Source organism: Drosophila nasuta, chromosome 2R (genome assembly GCF_023558535.2).
Source record: "Drosophila nasuta strain 15112-1781.00 chromosome 2R, ASM2355853v1, whole genome shotgun sequence".
NCBI classification, from domain to species: Eukaryota; Metazoa; Arthropoda; class Insecta; order Diptera; family Drosophilidae; genus Drosophila; species Drosophila nasuta.
The window spans coordinates 32,696,473-32,717,745 of NC_083456.1; the positions used below are offsets into that span (position 1 = coordinate 32,696,473).

Sequence of the window (21,273 nt, forward strand, 5' to 3'; positions counted from 1 at the left end):
AAGCCCAATCATAAATTGTCCAAGTTATGGGGCGCAACGCAACAAATGTTGACAGTTTTATAAATCTATATGCGAGAGCCCTATCTATGCAAATCCCCCCACAAAATATTATTACAAAGCTGTGTCTAAAAATAAACCATACTTTAAATTTAACAATAATAACAAAAACCCACTACAAATCAACGGAACAGAGAAGAAAAAAAAGAATCGAATCGAAATCGGAGGCGCACAATGAGAAATGCTACAGCCGAAAATGATTTCGGGGGCCAAACAAAAGACTTAGGCAACGAACAAACATAAAAATAATTGACAAATATATTATACATATATAAATCAGAATAGCTAATAGAGCGCGAAGAGCGCACAGCTAACTCTTAACAAAAACAACAACAGATCGAAACGTTTTCATTGATTTTTCGCTGGCTGCGACGTCGACGGAGACTGCGACGGCGACTGCGACGTTGGCGTCAACGTTAGCGTCCACCAAAAAAATAAAACCTAGGCAGCTTTTATTATCATTTACCGCTTGTCCACACAACAGCAACAACAACAACAATGAAACACACCAACAGCAGAGACTTTTATGTCTCGCTCTTCCAGTGTTGCCGTCATGCTCTCAGCTTAGCGCGCTGCTTGCTGCTGCTGCTGCTGCGAGCCAGCAACTTCTTGGACTTGCTGGCCCGGGTCCGAGCCCGGCGAGATTTAGTTCAGTTTCAAGTGTTTGTGCGTTGCGTGCGCCACGAAGCGGAGAGCGGAGACTTTAATAGCGTTCGTTCGTTGTCATCGTTCGTTCGTTCGTTTGTTCGTTGTTCGTTTTGGAATCAACTTCCGTAAACTTCCACTCGCTGTTCATTTTGCCGTCGGCCGACAAAACAAAATCTCGATCACGATTGCTGCTCGTCGTGGGCGTCTCTCTCGGCAGCTCCTGTCGCCAATTTGCCGCGCAAAACCAAAAACGGAACCCAAACGCAACGCGACGCAACGGAAGCCGTAACCGCAAACGGAAGTCGAGACAGCGATAACGATAATTAACGCGGGCAAAATTCAATTAATTTTCCAGAATTTTTAATGAGCTGAAAAAGCATACGAAATGAAAAGTGCAAGAATTATGTATGGCATTGTATGATAAGTTGATAATACTTCTACTTCTATGATTTGTGTGTGAGTGAGTCCAACAATTGAGAGCCATAAATAATGCCCATAATGGGTTGAGAGCCATGTGAGAAACTAATGCAAAAGTGTGAAGCAGCACCAGACAACAGAATTATTGTCTACGTTATCAATTTCTACATCTATATTTATATACATTAAGAGAGAGAAAGAGAGCGAAAAAAACAAAACAAAACAAATAGAAATAAAAATAAAAATAACCTGGCCGCGATCACCTTTATATGGATTTATTAAGCTATTCAAATTGGATACAATTTCCTACAACTTTAAACTGGTGAGTGCAAGTTCGTTGCCCAAGTCTTTTGTTTGACGTCAGCGAAAAAAACAAAAACAACCATATACTCGAACCTGTGACGTTGTTGTTGTTGTTGCCATAATCATGCCAAAAAAAACACACTACTATACATTTTCTATAGTTCGATATAATAAAATATTTTTTATATAAATAAAATGAGAAAGAAAAAAAGCAAATAATCAAATTTCAACGGCGTCTTATCGCCTGGGCATAAATTTGGATTTTATCTCCATCGTTTTGTAGCGATATAACACTACATCGAACGGATTGAAAATCTCTTTTGATCTGTGTTTAGCATGTTTCATTAATTTTAAATGCTCTTCCTTTGTTTCAGTTATGAGTTTACTCTTCAATGCTTATGTTTCGCCTATTGTCAAAAAGCGAATCTCGTTAGAAAGAGATTTATAGAAATCAAACGAGAAGAGAAATCGCCAAAACTGCAAGTGTCGAGTATAGATCTGAATACGAGTATATATATATATTTTTGGCAAATATTAGTCACTCGGGCCTAGCTCACAATAATTATACACTAATTTAGCGTATAATTAGCTAATTAGAACTGCGCAGCAAAAGGCAAAGCCAAAGCCGAAAAATCTTCCGGCTACACCTTCTGTGCAAAAATGTTTGCGAAAATAGAAAAGACTAAAGCAAGCAGCTCCACAAAAAAGCAATTAATCAAATTTGTTCGCTTTGAGAGTTTCTGTAAATATTAATGGCTTCATAATTGAAAATTTTCGATGTCAAATTCGCAGGAGTTGTCTAATTTATCATTAGCCACAACTGTGCGATGAGATAAGACACTTACTCGAATAATTACTGGCGCAAGAATTTATTTATTTATTTATGTTTCCAAGTATATTGATAGGGGCAAATGCCGAGCTGGTTATAAACTTTATTTATATGACAAGTAAATCAACTTGTAGAGATTTAATACACAGACAGCAGCTGCTTAATGCATACTCAATGAATACTAAGCAGATGCAATTATTTAAATTCAATTAAACCGAGAGTAGCTAAATCAATAATAATAATGCGGAATGCTATTTGAATCATTTTCAATTAAGATGCGCAATAAACATGCCAAAAAGTTTTCCATCTTATTAATTTTTGGGCACAGCTTTCTCGATTTCTAATCGGTGCTTGGCTAATCTCATCAATTTAAGATTGTCATCTTAATTATCTGTTGGGCCCATAAAATAACATAGAATGAGTTTTTCTCAAATTATAGCCTACATTTGGCAAATCAAAAGTTGTTAAGCTTATGAAATCGAAACTGATTAATTTGCCCATTATGGATTTTTCTAATATTTAATATTAATAATTAATGCACGATACCCGTCGATGAGCGATGGTTTATGCTTGTCCCGTGCTTTTTAGCTGTATACGAGTATAACAACAAATACGCTATTAATGAGTGGACCGAGAGTATGTGTTAAAGCGCTAAAGGCGGCAAATATGCAAATTGCATCTTGGATGTTTGTTCGGTTTCGTTCATAATTTTCTATGAAAAATGTTGCTGTTGATGTTTTAGTTGTTGTTTTCTCACATAAATTTGCCGCAGGCGCAAAATTTCACTCAAATGAAACCGGAAGCGAGCTCGTCAAGTGGAATGGACTAAATGTGTGTGTTCGGCTCGACCGTCCAAGCTTCCAAGATTGCTCTAACGGTGGCAGAAGCGAACTGTCTAGAGTTTATCAGCTGGTGTGAGTACAACAATAGCTAAAGAAATTTTAATATTTATATACTTACTTACTTACAACGCACGAAACACGAAACACACATTTTGCACTCAGATTTTCTCACTTTCGCATGTTAATCGCCCTCCCCAGACTCTGTTTGTGTTTCTTGCCTGTCTTTTATTTTTTTCCACGCTCCTCATGTCAGACACTTTGTCAAAATAGCATTTGTTACGCTGCCAAAGCCAGTGCCAGACACCAACGCACTGGACAACCAACAACAGCAACTTGAGGCAAAGTAATAACGAGCGTTATCCAAGCATCATCATTATCAACTTTTAACCATCGGTTTATGTTGTGTGCCACCGAAATGATTTAATTTTGACAGACCTTTTTTTTTCCCCAGCCCCCCGTTTTTTTCAAGTCTCTTTCTCGACTTTTATGTGTGGGAGTTTTTGGATTTTAATTTAAATTTTTTATTTGTCTATTTTGGTCATAATTTTTGTCGTCTTGTTGGCACGCATTGTTGCTGCTCCATTGCTCTCGTTGTTGTACTTGTTGTTGTTACTTTAATTTTATTTGATATGCATTACCAGCTTGGCTTTCGTCTTTGTTTATTTCTTCTACAACTTCTCCTTTTTGGCATTAAGTGCTTGTAAATTGGGTCAGTGGGAAGTTACACTTCAGTCGTCGTCGTCGTCGTCGTTGTCGACATTGTGGAGTAGCTTCGCTTGTTGCTGGCACACAGCAACACCAACAACAACAACAACACTAACAACAACAAGAGCATGTGTCATAAATTGTTACTCTGACGCTGAGAACTTTTGCCCGCTTTTGATTTTCGTTTTATTTATTTATTTACTTCATTTTCTATTGTTGATGCTTGAAGTGCAATTGTTGCCATGTGCCCTTTGGGCTTCCTGCATTCCATTAAGTACACATGTTGTTGATTGACAAGTTCGTTGCCTAAGTCTTTTGTTTTTTTACAGGGCAAAAGGGTCAGCTTTGGCTGATAATCTGGTATATTTTGGTATATTTATGTAGTAATATGTAAAAATACCAAATAAAGTCTTTTGGTATTTTTGTGGTATATTAATTTGGTATATTTTCAAATTTTAAATTATATATAATATTTTGAATGTAATAGTATACCAATATATCAAATATAGCAGATGGTATATTTTCATTATTTTTCGGTGAGTTGCAAGTATCTCACAGTCGAGCACACTCGCCAATACCTTTCTTACTTGTTTTCTCATGAATATGAAACCTTCGGTTTATGCTTAATATCCTGAAGACAATGGGCGAGCTTTAAACGATTTGTATTCGATATATTAAAGAATTTATTGCATTTCTGCATTTAGTTGCAACTCATTCGCTATCCTTGGCTTTTGGCTTAGCTCGGTTTGGCCTGGCAATAATATTTACGAGTATGTGCCGCAACTAATACGTTTTGCGCAAGTCTTTGCAATACTTGTTGCACCGACAAAACAAAACAACAAAAAGCTACAACAGAGCTACAGTCAGCAAAATCCATATCCACATCTTCACAATCATTGCTCGTCCGTTAGAGGCTGGCAGTCAGGAAGCAAAGCTGCAATGTGAAGTGACTTTGGCTGTCTGCTGTCTAGACATTCTTCGATTTTTCCTGCCAGCTGCAACAACATCAACACCAACCAAACAACGATGAGTAGAACAAGTGCAACAACGGAGGCAGCGTGCAACCTGCTGCAGAATTCGTATTCGTAGTGAGTACATCCATGAATGCAATTGCAGTGCTTTGCTTGATTTTTATTGACACAAGTCGTTAACGGACTGCCGACTGCTCACTGTCGGTTGTCGACTATTCGCTGTTCGCTGTTCGCTTTTCGCTGTTGGTTGTCGATTGTCGGTTGTCGGTTGTCGGTTGTCTACTGCACGGCCTGGCACACATTTTGCATATTTTACGAGCTCGTGTTGTTGTCGTTGCATTCGTTGTAGTTGATGGGCCTAAACTGTAGTGAGTTGTGAGTAGCAGCGAGGCTTCAACTTCAACCGTGCTTGTGCAATGAGCTTTACTCGAAAATCTTTTGCATAATTACTGTGGAACGTTTTGATTTCGAATTCTATGTACTCTTCACCAGCTACCGCTGAAGCCTCACAGATTGCGCGTTAAGTTGCCAGTTTTCATCAATACTCACAGTCTGACCCAGGGGACAGTTGACCCACTTGCTCAGTGCTTGAGTGCTGAGTGCTGAGTGCGGTTTATGTAACAAATCAAGCCATGCTCACATAAATCAAGAACAGACATTAATGTACAGCATATGTTCGAGTATGTATCGTCTGTCCAAATATATATAGATGGATAAATAAATCATGAAGACCCCCTGCCAAATGAGTTTTCACATAAGTACACGGCGATTTCGCTTGTTAACATTAATAATAACTTGTAATTTGCAGTTGTTGTTGAAAATCACTCTCAGCGAGGGCAGAGAAGAAGAAAAACTAATTACAACATTTTTCACATATGTAAACATTCATTCATAATATTAAACCACACACAAGCCAAGCCAACACTCGACTCAACTCGACTCGAAGCCAGCATAATGTAAAACGGCGAGAAACTAAGAAACCCCGAAAAATATAAGGAAAAAAAAAACTAACCAAAAACGAAAAAAAACTGAAATGATTCAAAGACTCACTTTGAAGATCTTCCGCTTGGTTTCTCTCCGCTCTCAGTGTGTTGTTAATTTTTGTTCATTAAGTCTGAAAATGGCCAAGTTTAATGTTTGACTGAGGCACAAAATTAATTAAACATTTATCAAAATCAAAGCCGCATCGCAAGGCAATAAACGAGCATCTCCCAAAAAAAAAACCAAATATAAAACAAAAAAAATCGAGTCGAAAAGCAAAACTAAAATCCAACAAAAAAATGAGATGCCTGGGGATGCTGCGACCCCGGACTGTTGACATTTTGAACACGAGAGCAGCATTGAATTGTACTCATACTCATACCGTGTATTCATACTCCTACTCGCACTCGAACTTTGTTATTATGATCGTCATTGTGTTTTGGTCTTTGTATTAACTGCGTTTTATTTCTTTCGCAATTGCCTTGTTTTTATTACCTTATTAACTTGGCTAGTTAAAATTGAAATTGTAATTGAAATTGAAACTGAAACTGATGTTGCTGAAATTGAAATTGAAATTAAGACGAGTCCCACACGAAGTTCGAAGAAGAAGAGAAAAGTAACTAACCTCTATTCACATGCCAACATACAGATCTCGGTCAGCCAAGAGTTGGCAATGGAAGTGGACATCGACATCGACATCCACATCCACATCCACATCGACATCAGTTGGCTGTCGCTTTTAAATGAAAAATGCTCGAAAATGAAATAAAAGTAACACAAAAACGCAGAAGAAGCACTCTGTATCGTTCTTCTTTATGTTGGGGGCCTTCGTTTTTGCCTGTGGAGTCGCAGTTGTCGAAGTTGGACTCGAAGTTGGACATCGCCGGGCATATCGATGACTTGGCCCAGCACTTGAACTGCACTTGAGTGTTGTAAATATTTTTTAAAGCTGCCTTATTGTGTCAGGCGCTAAAGTTGAAACGAATATCAAATGCCCTCCACATACCATTTGAACGATAAGCAAGGCTTATTACTCGATGACGACGGCAGCTTTGAAGATTTCACTCGATTCACTTCAAGAGGACGTCACTCCGTCCGTCCGTCCGTCCGTTCGGGGTGGTCTCTCAGCTCATTTAATAATAACTTGAGTAGCATTCCATTTAAGCATAAGCACAAGTGCGTTGTATTGAAATCGATTTCAATAATGATAATTATTACAGATTTCCCTTGCCATTGTGTTTTGTTACATGTCCTGACAAAGAAAGGAGTTTTTATACCCGCTACCCATAGGGTAAAAAGGTATTATAGCTTTGTGACTCCAGGACTCTCCGACCCTACATAGTATATATATTCTTGATCCGTCCTGTACGTCTGTCTGTCCGTCCATGGACATGAATACGCAGATCTCAAAGACTATAAAAGAAAAACATATTATTTTTAGACAGCAAATGTTATGTGATTAGCTTTGACTAGCAATCTGGTATATTTTACATTCTGTGGTATATTTTTAGTATTTTTGTGAAATTTTATTTAAAATTAAAATCCTTAAAAATAAGTAGCGTGTATTTCACAGTCGAGCACACTCGACTTTCTTACTTCTTCTCTTTCTTTTTGCAGAGCATAAAACTGTTGTGTATGTTTTTTTTGTTTCCTCACTTCGATATGCAGTTGGGACTGTAACTCTTATTTTTTTCGGGGTTTGTTTTGGCTTTTTGGCAATTTGGGTTACATTGGCTGCTGTCTGAAAAATTATCTGGCACTTATATTCACGCTTAATTGGCATTTTTTATGAAACTCGAGCGTGCTGAAAACAACAAACAACATCGAGAGACATTCGTGTGCTTCTGTGTTCCTTGTTTGTCCGACTGTCGGACTGTCCGACTGACAGTCCCGACCCGGCAATGACACTCGCACTCAAAATCAGAGGGAAGAAAAATCAATTTAATGAGCAAAACATGCAATAAATTACAATGGCACAAGACGAAAACCATTTTGCAGCGCGAAGCGAAATTCCCTTTTTGTCCCAATAATTTGTAATGGGAAATTGGGTCAAACAACAAGTTTTTGTATGCTGAGCTGAGTTTGGCAGTTGCATAGGAAATGTGTGTGCTGAAATAAGAATGATTTTATTAAAATATTTATTCGTCGTTTAATGACGTCGACAACGCTTAAGAGAGAGGAGAGCAAACACAGATTATATGTGTATGTGTATTTGGGTAGAAGAAGAAGAGTTAATTTCTGAATTTTGCTAAATTGTCAAACCGGTTTTTTATTTGTGATTTGACCTTTTGTTTATTATTATTGTTTCTACCCTTTGGTTTGTTGTTCTTAATCTTTTTAATTATTTATTTTATATTTATGTTATATGTGCCTGCCTAATGTTTCTCTCTGTCTTGTTTCAGTGCGAATCCTATGCAATATGTCAGAGTCAGCACCTTAAGCTCTTTCACTTCGCATCGAAAACAACCTAAGCTAAGCAATAAAATGTAAGTTCATCTTTTGCGACATCAATTAGACATATACAGATTGTCCAAATTCCAAATTCCACATCCACATCCAAATCCGATATCCAAATTCCAAATTTAGTTCGAATTCCGGCTTAGAGTTCACGCTATCAGAATGATAGATGAGGCTGCTCTATAAACTGGTTGACCTGCTGCGTGTGGGGGTGTCTTGGGTATTTTTAGTTCACCACAGAGAGAGATAAGCATGTTTGAATCGATTTTAAATGCAAATCTCGCTATATGCTCACGCCACAAACTCGTATATTTTAATTAGTCTAATGCGTGTGGCTGTGGCTGCCTGCCTCTTGAAATCCTCTTGGATTTTTTTTTATTGATTTCTATTTCGATGACGCGGTGCACCGCTGTGGCGAAAAAATACCAAACAAAAATTAACTTAAAAAGAAACTAGTTTCTTTGCTTAGCTCTTAACAAAATTTTGACTTATATTAATGGATGAGTCGTTGGTTGGTTCTTGTGTCTCGGACGAACGGAACCGTGCATCATTGACAAATTGTTAGACAAAAGGCATTTGGAATGATATGGCTTAAGCCTCTTAAATGATAAATGGCTTTTGAATATGACTCGGATTACGCTGTGCGTACATCAGTTAAGAGTCAACACTTCGAGCTGCGAGCTGCTTCCGTCATGACAAAAACTCAATGAACCGAAATTGACAATCGAATGCTCGTTCAGTCGATGAATGAATACGAAACTATGGACTTAACGGAGCTACATAACTAATCACTGAGCTTACACACATACACACACACTGGACGGACAAACAAGAGAAACAAGAAGCTAAGAAAACACCTGTTAGCGTTGAACTCATGCCCCAATGGGGTTCGTCTTTGGAGTCTTTGGCATCTTTGTCGCGTCGCAAACGCAACGCGTCGCAAGTGTTCAATAAATTTCCTCATGTGGTACATAAAAATTTGTCACATAAATTACAATTTGCATGGCTGTTTGCCTGTCCAACAACGAGCAGACTTGTCGCGAATGTTTCGCAATGGTTTTGGCCACACGACCACGTCGACGACGACGACGACGACGACCCTAATTGCCTTTGAGTGTGTGTCCCGAACTAACTGCTGTCAGGCATTAATTGTGCGTACAACTGGCAACAGCAGCAGCAACATCTCAATTTGCATGGCCGAGAGAGAAGAAGATGGGAGACCGTTAGAGCGCTTTTCGCATTCCCAAGCAATTAGTCGGGGGGCAAGCAATTCAATTGCCTATTGCCAATTGGCAAACATCTTCTGTAAGTCCGAACAAATCTTACAAATCTGCAAAATGGAGCGCGCATAAATGTCTGCAATTAAAAGAGCATTGAAGTGAGGTGAGGATGAGGATGAGGACGAATATGAGGCCTGGATTTCATGACAGATTGACAGAGCAGCAGCTTTATTTACAGCTTAATCTGCTTTACTGCCTTGACTGCAAGATGAATGACTCTCTGGAGTTGCCCGCAGCGATAGGCTGATAAAAAGTGCACAGAAACTGAACTGAACTGAGGTAGAAAGTAATGCGAGTGACTTTCTTTTCTTTCGGCGCCTGTCAACGGCATCCCCCAGATAATAACATTCCTTAACGGGCTTATAAATCAATCCCATTGGCCAGCTGATAGATGACGACGAGTATTTCGTGGCTTGGAGTCTGCAGTCTCATCATTTTTTATTTGCGCGTGCGAATGGTTTATGCAAATAACACATATCGATTTCCCAGTTTCATAATTAAAACGCACGCAAAGCGGAAAATGTTTGCGGTACCTCGCGCAAACATTATGCAAACATCATGGCTAAAGATGCAGAAAACAACGACGCAAATACCCCCCCAAAAAAAAAGAAACTCAAAACTGAGACTGAGTGGGCATTGTTGTTGCTGTTGGCTGTGAGGTTGATGTTGTTTTGAATATTAGTCAAGCTGCGCAGCGATTGGTCCACCGAATGTTGGCTCATTAGCATGTTAGGCACACGCCCCTCCGCAGCTCCACACAGCACACGCCTCTCTAGTAGGCTGAGCTTGGGTTGCGGCTGCGGCTGCGTCTGATAATGGCCAAGTCCGAGTCGAAGTTGAATTGAGTTATCTGGCACAGATTGCAACTAAGTATTGCGACTCTCGCTGTTGCTGTTGTGCCAATAAATCAAAATTATTATCCGCACATTTGACTTTTTAAGGCACGTACTCGCCTGCCATCCATTTATGGCACACACTCATGTGATCTCATATGCATAGCTTGTGGTTCCTGGTCCAAAACGAACGAATCCGTTAGGCCGGCCGCGCTGAAACGGCCTTTGAAAGAATGCGACTCCCGACTCCCGTCCACTGCCAAAAAGAAAACAGTGGCGCTGTCTTATCTGCCGAACGCAATCTACAGACTCTTGCCCAGACTCTCCGCATTTGAATATGACGCACGAGTCAGCGTCTGAGTGTGTGTGTGTGTGTGTAGTATGGTCATATCATGCCAACTAGGGTGTGTGTCCAAGACATCGACTACGTCTGCGACTGCGACTGCGACTACGACTGCCGCTGGCCACGTTCGGTTTTGACTTGTAGGGGCAAGCGCGATTTTCGATGTGCGATAAGAAATTTATAGTTTCGGTTTAAAAGACATTAGAGTGTAATATATTTAGAGCTGCGGCTTCACCCGAGTATCGTGCTCGTATCTAAAAGAGGCCTTTGTGTTGCTAAGGCAATGGCAGTGGGTGTGTAAGTAAACTGAACTGTAAACTGAAAACTGCAAACTGCAAGCGTATACTAAATGTATGCAAATATTTGCATGCGCATTCCCCAGCACACGTATCATACAAAAGACTTAGGCAACGAACTCGCTCAGTCATCGGCCTGTCATAAAGCCAAGCCGCAGGCTAAAACCATACAGTAACAAAGTAGTTGTAGTAGGGCTCACCTAGCACATGAAATCGAAGGTGGAATTCTTTAATCGACCAGTCGCATGCAATTACCACTAACGTGAACACACGTAATAAGAACCACCTGAAGTTCCATAATTATCGGTTTTGCGGTTGCACAACAGCGTGAACCAAACCCAACTATATATAGTTTTAGTTGTATTTGTATACCCGTTACCCATAGGGTAGAAGGGTATTATAAATGTATGTAACAGGCAGAAGGAGTCATATCCTAGATCATCGTCAACAGCCAAGGCGATATAGCCATGTCTTTCACTTCTTCTGTTGATTGTCAAGTTCGTTGCCTAAGTCTTTTGTTTTTTATACTTACTACGGGGCTGAGTTGCTATGGTTGACCACCTAGTATATTTTGCACTCTATGGTATTTATTTGGAATGTAGCTCCATAACAATATACCCAATATACACATTGGTATATATTTAGTATTTTAGTGGTATATTAATTTAGTATATTTTAAAAATTTAAAATGGTATGTTTTACATGTAGTACTATATTAATATACCAAATATACCCTATAGTATATTTCTTAGTATTTTAGTAGTATATTAATTTAGTATATTTTAAAATTGAAAATGGTATGTTTTACATGTAGTACTTTATCAATTCCAAATACAACACATGGTATATTTTTAGTATTTTTGTGGTATTTTAATTTGGTATGTTTTAAAATTAATACCATTCCGTTTTGCGGGTATTTCAGAGTCGAGCACACTCGATTTCTTACTTGTTTTCTATTACGAGTATTTTATAGATTTGTGATTAGTTTTAGACCATGTTTCAGAGAGAATATAGTTAGAGAGTCGCGACATTCCTTTGTTGCTTTCGTGAGTGATAAATAAATTGTTCCCATGCTTCGCAGTCGATGCAGCATCTGCAGTCGGCAGTAGATTTACTACTTATAGACATGCTATAGTAGTTGGATATACTACTTATATGTTGTAGTAGCTCTTGCAAATTCATTTCTATGCAAATTTCTAGTTTCCCATTTCGGTTCTCTCGAAGTTTCACTTTCGGTTTGCGTTTTTGGGCTTTTGTCACATTTACTCTTCTGTTGTCTGTTTGGGTTTTCTTTTGTCTTTAGTTGAAATTGTGTTTTATATGGCAAAATGCAATTTGTGCAACTTGCAAACGCGACAAACAGCTTGGCTGGAGAAAGAGAAGAAGGGGAGGGAATGGAAGGGAACAACAAATAGCATCCTTTGCTTATAGTATATTGAAAGTGAAGTCTCTTAGCATATTTGTTGTGTTTGTTTTTTGTCGTCGTTGTCGCTGTTGCTGTTGCTGTCTCTGCTGTTGTTTTACTCTGTTAAAATTTGCATTTTTGTGCACAGCTGCTTTTTTGTGCTTTTCTTCACTTGCTGTAACAATTGTTGTTGTTGTCTTCTTTTGCATTAATTTTGGCTTCTTGTCGTCGTGGCTTATATGGCTGCCTGGATGCCGTTCGTTGGCCCGTTGTCCGCTGCCTGCTGGCTGTTTGCTGTTTGGTTGTTAGGTTTTTGGGCTTGAAGTCTGTAGGCTCATGTACACAGCATTTGTCGTTAGCAGGCACTGTTTGTGTTGCCACATTCTGCCATTCAGGCGCTTTGTAATTAATGGTTAATTAATTGAAACGAAGTAGCTGACAATCTTAATGATCCGTAATTTGTTATTATGGTAATTTATACAAGCAGCAACGGCAGCAGCAGCAACAACAGCAACAGCTAAGCCAACCAATGCCCACAACAACACAGCACAACACAACACCAACACAATGAAGACTTTGTTGTTGCTGTAGCTGCTGCTGTTGCTCTGCTGTTGTCTTGTAAGACATATGCGAGCACAAATAAAAATTCATTAGCTTCTGAGCCATGGCTTTGGCTTTGGCTATATGGGTTTGACGACAGCGACAATTGTCTAATTGCAGTCACGAGCAATTTATGTAGTTTGTCTAAGCATGAGTTATACTTCAAAGCGTTATAGATGCCCATATATGTATGTGAGTCTACTCGGTAGTCGACTACGTGCCGCAAGACGCCCACTACAAGTTGAGAAAATGCCTCAACCTGGCGACTGGAATCAATCTGTCCCCCTTCCAGGAAGATGCGCACGACTGTCAAGCAACCACAACAGCAACAGCAACAGCCACAGCAGCTGCAACTGCAATATCAGCAGCAACGACAACAAAGAAGACGCCAAGAAATTTGCATCTTGACGAATTTAATGATGATGATGAAAACGACGCCACAAAAATTTTGATCGACCCACAAGACGAGGAAGACGATGAAGATGAAGTCAGGCCTCAAGGAGCCCACAGACAACACACGATATTTGCCAAAGAGAGACTCCGTTTCGGGTATGTGGGAGTGTTGCTGCTGCCGTCGTTGTTGCCGTTGGGTGAAACGGCAACAGCATCAAATTTATGAAGATGCTGTTTGGGTGGCATTGCGGAATGTTTGACGTTTGTCTGCCGCATGTCAAGTGTTGTGTGTTGTGTGTGTTTGCTGTGTGCCATTTGATGGGCAAGTGAAAATATTTTCATTGCACTTTGACATGACAGCAAACAAATTGCTAGACAAAATCGCATACACACGACACACACACACACACCTACCTACAAAATACAAAGCTTAACAGTTAAATGGCTTTAATGAATGGCAGCCTTCAAAACTGAATACATGGGATCGTCTAACTTCAACTCTTAGCGCCCACCCTTTTGTCTTAGCTTCGACTTGGAGTTGGAGTTGGATGTGGAGTCGAAGTCGGAGTTGTAGCTTGTGCTGATTAGCCAGAATTCCTGGCGTGCTGTGCTCTGACCTGCTCTTTTGTTTGGCTGCCAAGTGGCGCCTGCAGCGATCACGTCACAGACACACCACACCAAAGCACAGCAACCAAAGGCATAAAAGAGCTCTCTGGCTTTATTGTTACTATTTGCTTTTGATTGTTTGGCCAGACTCACGATTCCCTCGGTTTCAATGTCTTTTCAGCTCGTTTGCCAAAAATCAATATAGTTATCATGGCTCAACGTTCATTGTCTGTCTGTCTCTCTGTCTGGCAGAGGCGTCTCTCTCTCTCTCTCTGTCTCGTTCGCGTCTGAAACGTTTAACTTATTATAAATATATGTTATTTGTTGTGATCTAACTGTGCATGCATTTTGAAAGCAGCAAATTAAGTTACTGCCCGACTAGATAGATAGACGTTAGACATAGACAGCTGTCAAAATTGTGGCTCGGCTCTTTGGGGTTAACGCCCACCCAGCCTAACAGACTAAGAAAAATCGAAAGAGCTGAAGAAAAAAAAAAACCAACAAACTCAATTAACATGTCACGTTTGGGCAATGAATGCAGTTTTTCGTTTGGTTTCTCATTATTATGTCGCCAGTCAAAAGCAATTGAAAGTAAAAACAGCATTAACAACATTAGCAGCAACCACAGCAACAACAACAGCAACAGCAACCAAATTCGTGCGCTACCGTTTTGCAATGGGCTAAGAACAGCAAGAAGGACAACAGCAACGATAACAGCAACAGCAACAACAACAACAACAACAAGAACAACAAGAGCACACAAAAAAATTAACTTGTTAAAATGCAAATTTTTGACTTGGGGGTTTGCTCGGCTTTTCGCCTTTTGCGAACTTATTGCCGGGTTGGCATAGAGTCTGAATCTGAATCAGAGTCTTGAGTCTTGAGACAGCCTTATTGATTTTGATTAATGTCTGCCGATTTCTAAAGCCACGAATTTGGGGCTGGGTATTGAAAAGTTCCAGCTAACTGGCTTTAATTAACACATTAATCACACAGCTGTTGTTGCTGTTTGCTTGTCGGTTGCTGCGGGTGTTGCTGCTGTGAAAGCAACAGCAGCAGCAGCCACAATTTTCACCTGGATGCGAGAGAGAGATTCGAGTGTGTGGGGGTAGCATGAGATGGACATGTTCTGATACAAGTTTCCTAGCAAATTCGAAATTTATTATGCTCTCTTGTTGTGGCTGCATGCAGCACGCCAGCAACATCACTCCCAGAGGTAGCAGCAGCAGCAGCAGCACCCACTAGCAATGTGAGTCTGGTTGGCCTTATTTGGCCGGCAAGTCTTTATGCAGATTTCTGTGGCACAACACACACACACATATACACACATGTGTGTGTGGGTGGCCACAAAGCGACACTTTCTACTTGCCAAGAGGCGAAGAGCAATTGGCGATTTGCATTTAATCAAGTCAAGAAAAGGAAACTGTTAAATAGTATTTTATGTTTTTGCATGCATTTTGATTGCTTTATGAGCGTTTGCGTTTGCGTTTCGTTGCGTTGCGTTCTCTTCGCGCACTGAACAAATTATTTTTACAGTCTGTCATAAAAAAGCAACGGCAAACTAACTAAGACGTTGCACCTACAACAGCAGCAATAGCAGCAGCAACCATTGCAATTGGCGGGTTGACAGCGGCAAACGGACAACGAGCCAATCAGCAACATCTTCGTTGTTGGAGTTGGAGTTGCTTTTAAGGCTTTGTCATTAATCAAATCGAATTGAAATGCGCCGCGTGTACATCACACGACAATGTTGTTGCCATTGCTGTTGTGATGTTGTTGCTGTTCTTGCTGTTGTTGCTGGCTCAGCAACTGAGTTTGGCGCTACCAACATGTAGCGCCCATTTGGAGTTTGCCATTTTTGCGCATTTTAATCATGCTTGTCTCGCCTGAAGTTATTTGGCTTTTTTACGTTTCTTGCGTTTGCGTTTGCGTTTGCTTATGCCAAAAGATCTTCGAGCACTGATAAAGCGATGTCTTCGTCGCCAACGCCAAAGCCAAAGCCAATGCCAAGAGCTGAACAGTGGTCGAAATGATTAATACATCTTGATGCGATTTCGTTTGTAACACAGGCCAATAAAAACGTTGCTTTTGATTGACAATGCCGGGCAGACGAAGTCCGGGAGTTTCTTTTAGATGATGTCCGTTGATTACTTCATTAGGCCTGCTTCGAAAGTTGTGTATCACGGTTTAGAAGAGAGGGGGAGAATCAATTATGCATTTGCATGCGATTGAAACATAAGTTCAACAGCTGCAAACTCAGAGCGAAGTGGCATCCGCTTATCAAGCAATCCTCTCCAGCTATTGGTCAATTGGTCAATTGGCCAACAGCAGCGACAGGCGAACACAACTGTTGCCGTTACGCGCTTTTAGCCGGTTAGGCCAGTAGCCTTTTGGCCAGCTTTCTGTTAACTACTTTGCTGCTGGCTGCTGGCTGGTGGGCGATAATTATCTGCTTGAAAAATGATCGACTGGCTTATGGCTGCTTGCAGAGCGGCCTCACTTCGCTAACGATGGACATTTGCATCGCACACATGTGGCTGAAGAAAATAAATCAATAAATAGTTTTTCTGCAGCTGCGCACATTATGCATCCATTTATGATGCGTTTTATGACGCCAAAAAGGTGGTAAAACCGAAGGTGTAAAACATCGATATTCTCAAAATGAATTTCTCTTTTTTTCATACCCGCTACCCATTGGGTAAAAGGGTATTATAACTTTGTGCTAGGGGTCTTAGTTTCTTTTCCTGACAATCTGGAAATTTCAGTACTCTATGATATATTTTCAATGTAGATATAGTATATGAATATATAGATACAGCAGGATATGTATATATATATATATATATATATATACCAAATACATCTCTTGGTATATTTTAGTATTTTTGTGGTATATTAATTTGGTATATTTTGGGGTTTATAAGATCTGGCATATCAATATATAGATATAGTATATTATTGATATAGTATTTCAATATACCAAATATAACTTTCGGTATATTTTGCGGTATAATTTGGGAATAATACCGCATTGTATAGTTATTTTTTTCAATGTATATATAGTATATGAATATAAAGATACAGCAATATATTTATCTATATACCAAATAAAGCTCTTGGTATATTTTAGTATTTTTGTGGTATATTAATTTGGTATAATTTGGGATTATTAAGATCTGGTAGATAAAGTATATATTTATATTATTTCAATATACCAAATTTAACTTTCGATATATTTTGCCGCATTGTATAGTTTTCATTTAAAATGGATACAGGGTATCCCACAGTTGAGCACACTCCTGCAGCTTTCTTACTTGTTAGTGCCAAAGATCACAGTCAGATAAGAGCTGGAAATATTATTATTATTGTTCTACTTTAAATTGATTTAACTAGAAGTAAATGTCAGGCCATAAACTTAAAATCGCTGCTGCTTTTTATCTAAATCGAATGTATCAATAAATACTGAGTATTATCGACAAATAGATGGCTCCATTTGAGCCAATCGAAGTGCAATTTGATTGGGCTACGTGAGTCAACTTGTTGCCGCTGTTGTTACCAATTCGAGTCTCTCTTTCGTCTGGATCAACAGGTTTCTTCCTCGCTTCGCCTCTCATTGTCTTTCTTTCTTTCTTTCTTGATGTCTTTGGCAATTTCGCTACAATTGTTGAATTATTTTAATTGATTGCACGATAGAGATAGAGAGAGAAAGAGAGATGAGTATTGGGTATTGAGTATCGAGGACTGGTTTTCATTCGATTATGTCTGCAAATGGCATCGAAAAATGCACGCATTTTGCCATGACTCTTGCCTATTGGTAATTGAAACTTGTTAGTGAAGACATTAAAAAATCGTTTAGCACGGAATTTAGGTTAAAAATGCGTGGAAATATCGTGAAAAAATCAAACAACATTTGACAAGAAAATGCGGCCAAAAGCAAACACAAAACAAAAGCAGGAGAAACAGAAGCAGACGAGCTTAAGCGTGTGATTTTCTTCAGGGAGGAGGAGGAGGAGGTGGGACAATGCTGGAGAAAATTGTGTAACCACAATATAAAAATTCCTGCACATAAACTAATCTCGACAACGTCAATGGCTGTGACGATGACGATGACTTCGGCGCTGGCTTTTGACTACCGCATTTGATTTGTTTCTTCTTTGTATTTTTGACGCCCCGCTCTGTGTTTGCGGGTCACAAGATGAAGTTGGAGGTGGAGGTTGAGGCATGCTAATCATGTTCCTCGACCCGCGATGCACACCAAAGAAAATGTGCCGAAAATTTCATAATTTTCTTTTGATGGCGTACGCTTTGCATACTTCCATAAATCTTGCTGCCAATTTTCCCAATGCAATTTGCATGCCAAACAAAAAAAAACAAAATAAAAACTTAAAACCAGCTTACGATCTTAACTTGTGTGTGTAGAAAAAAATATGCCAAAAAATCGTTTAATTAAAAAAATTATTGGCGCATTTTTATTTATGGCCCATAATCGAAAAGCAGCAACTCCTCCCCCTCGCTGTAAATCTAACAAAATTGAAAGCATCGCAAAACAAGTTGTTTGCTTAAACTGACATTCAATGTGTCGAATAATTAATACCCTTTCAACTTAACTGAATGTGATACTTTAATCTCTAAAGAGAATCTTTAAACAAATTTCGAAAATATGCTAATGTATTTTGGGAAAATATGATACTGCTTGATTAGGGTGTGTTAATTTGTTTATTGGGTTTAATACTTAATAAGCAAAACAATATTTATCTTGTTTGAAGTTATGATAATAGCCAATTGTATAAAAGAAATATGAGAATCATGAAAAGACTTTTAAAAGCAGATAATCGTCTTATGAAATGTAATCAATAATCATGTCTTGTATTTCATATTCTTTATGACTGAGCGCATATTCCCTTTCTCGTTTAGTGTATTCATCTTGCATGCTATCATGTTTTTTAAATGATGCCGCTGCAGGCTGTTTGTATTGGCCAAAATGCGCTAACAATTTCAGCGATTAGGATTGCAATTGCAATGCAGCATAAAGAAAAATAAACTGCAATCGCAATAACAGTTGCAGCTTCACTTGGAGTCGCGGTCGAAGTCGCTGTCTCAGTTGCTGTCTCAGTTGCTGGCACATGCATCTTCATCTTGCCACATGATGCATGTGCTGGGCACATGCACGTACATGATTGGCCGCCAGGCAGCAGCAGCATCGATCTGAGCAATGTTGCACGTTCCAGCCACGCGGCTGTGTGGCACAAAACTTTCTTTCGCCAGCCAACACACAAAACACAAATCACAATAATCGTAGTCAAATTAGACAATATTTGCGCCCCAAAACGTAGCTGATTATTATTTTATTTAATACGTTTTTTATGGATTTCATTTCCATACCCCCGCGCTCTCTCTCTAAAATATGTATAAAGTAATTTCTGAATTTAAACATCATGATTAACTAAACTACCGAGCAGCAGTCGCAGCAGACTGAAGTCCAGCCAAATGACTACAAATGATTACGCATTTGAGGCAAAAGCCGCAAAAGTTTTTTTTTGGTGAAATTTCAGAGGCCTCTTTTTGCCTTCTTTGGCTCGGCCAGATGGATGAGCGATAAGCCATGGCAAAAGCAGTGAAAACGAGCTCAAGAGTTAAGAGCCAGCTAAAGTGCAGACTGGTCAGATCGTCTTGGCCAAATGGCCTGCACTTGTTGTAGTTTCAGTTGCAGCAGCAGCAGCAGCTTCGGCTCTAATGGGTCGTGTCTTTGCAGTTTCAGTTGTTGCTGTTGCCGCATTTTAATGCATTTGGAGATCAGGTGTTGATGCTGCAGTGGCTGCTGTTGCTGCTGCTTCGGTTGCAATGTTGACTCTCGCGGACTGCTGCCACATTGCTGTTGATTTCTGCGTAGATTGCGCTTAAATGCTCCTCGCAAACAGCATCTGAAATATTTATACCATGGCATTTTCTCTTCGCCCTTATCTAAACTATGCTAGAGAATACTTCCTCCTCTCTCTCTCTCTCACTCTCTTGTCCTTCTTCTTTCGCTCGAAGTGTGTTGTATGCAAATTTGTTAAGTCATTTGTATTTGTGGTTCTCACGCTGCCACAACAGACCAAGCTATTTTTTTTCCTGGTTGCTAAATGAAATGGAACCTGCAAATCAATTGACAATTTGAACAGTTGCTCGTAGTTCTACTTGCCACACGATTGCGATACGTGAATGTTGAACAAGCGAGTCAAGCAAAGACAACAACAATCACAATCTGCAACTGCAACTGCTGTCAATACGATTTCGTTTTCGATGTCGATGTTAATGTCGATTCCGATTGCTGGCTGCATCGATATCAAACTCAAACTCAGACTGACCACTCAACTCCCCCGCCAGCCACTTCGGCTCTGACTCTGACTCGACAGCAATTGAACTGTTCTAAATGCCCGAGTTGTTCTGTTCGATTCGCGAAATCTATGCAAATGAAACAAAAATAAAACCACAAATAAAAACACCACAAAAATCGAAGCAGAAACAGAAAAATCGAAAACTGAAACTGAAACAGCGTGTCAGGTTTATATATGTTAAAGCTATAGCCAAAGTCCAAGTGCGGCTTCAAGAGATTTACGAGCCGAGCACGCCAAATGTGTTTACACTTTGTCACCCTTCTGTCAGTTTGATTTATTTATTTGCAGATAGCCAGCAAAAAGCTGAGAAGGCTAAAAGTAGCTGGCCAAATTAAAATGCAAGTATTGCTGGAATGCACACAGCCAAACTGAGGCAATATCTGTGAGTGTGGCGAGGGGATGAGGGGAAGCCAATGTGAGGCAAGGCAAGGCGAGGCAACAGCAACACCAAGTGCAAGAAATGGGCGAATGAATGAGTGATTGACTTATGCAGCCAGCTGACAAGTGGCTTAAATAAATTAATGTGAATGTGAATGTATTCGAGTATTCGCTATTCGCTATTCACATATTCGCCGAGTGTTTGAGTGTCCGTTCCGAGGCGTGGATGGTGCTTGAAATCAATGCACTCTGTTCGATTTCAGTTGAACATTCATACAACTAATGTGCTTCATATCACATTTCCCACTTCTGTTTTTTGTACTTTTGATATTGTTTCCGTCACTTGGAATGTTCTTCACAGATATTAGCTGTTATAATTTCTGTCTTTTCATTATTAAAGGAGCTTCTTTCTGTCTTTAGTTTTATTTAACAACGTTTTATTGAATGACTTGTAATCTATCTTCTCACAGGCTAAATTTAATTTGTCTCATTTTCTACTTCTAAAATCTCCTCGTTAATATCGAATTACTTGAACAGTTTCTTCTAGTCTTC

General features: G+C 39.6%; 1 protein-coding gene across 2 annotated transcripts in view; it reads left to right on the plus strand.

The window, feature by feature from the left end:
• The window catches only part of LOC132786694 (protein glass), a 75,589-nt gene that overhangs the window by 49,416 nt on the left and 4,900 nt on the right, over nucleotides 1-21,273 (plus strand). The window contains exons 1-2 of one of the 2 annotated variants that reach the window (XM_060793301.1): nucleotides 1,371-1,444; nucleotides 8,156-8,239. The gene's annotated coding sequence lies outside the window, so the exon portion shown is untranslated. Of the gene's footprint in view, nucleotides 1-1,370; nucleotides 1,445-8,155; nucleotides 8,240-21,273 lie in introns of those variants that run through there. The other variant, XM_060793300.1, reaches the window with a different exon arrangement.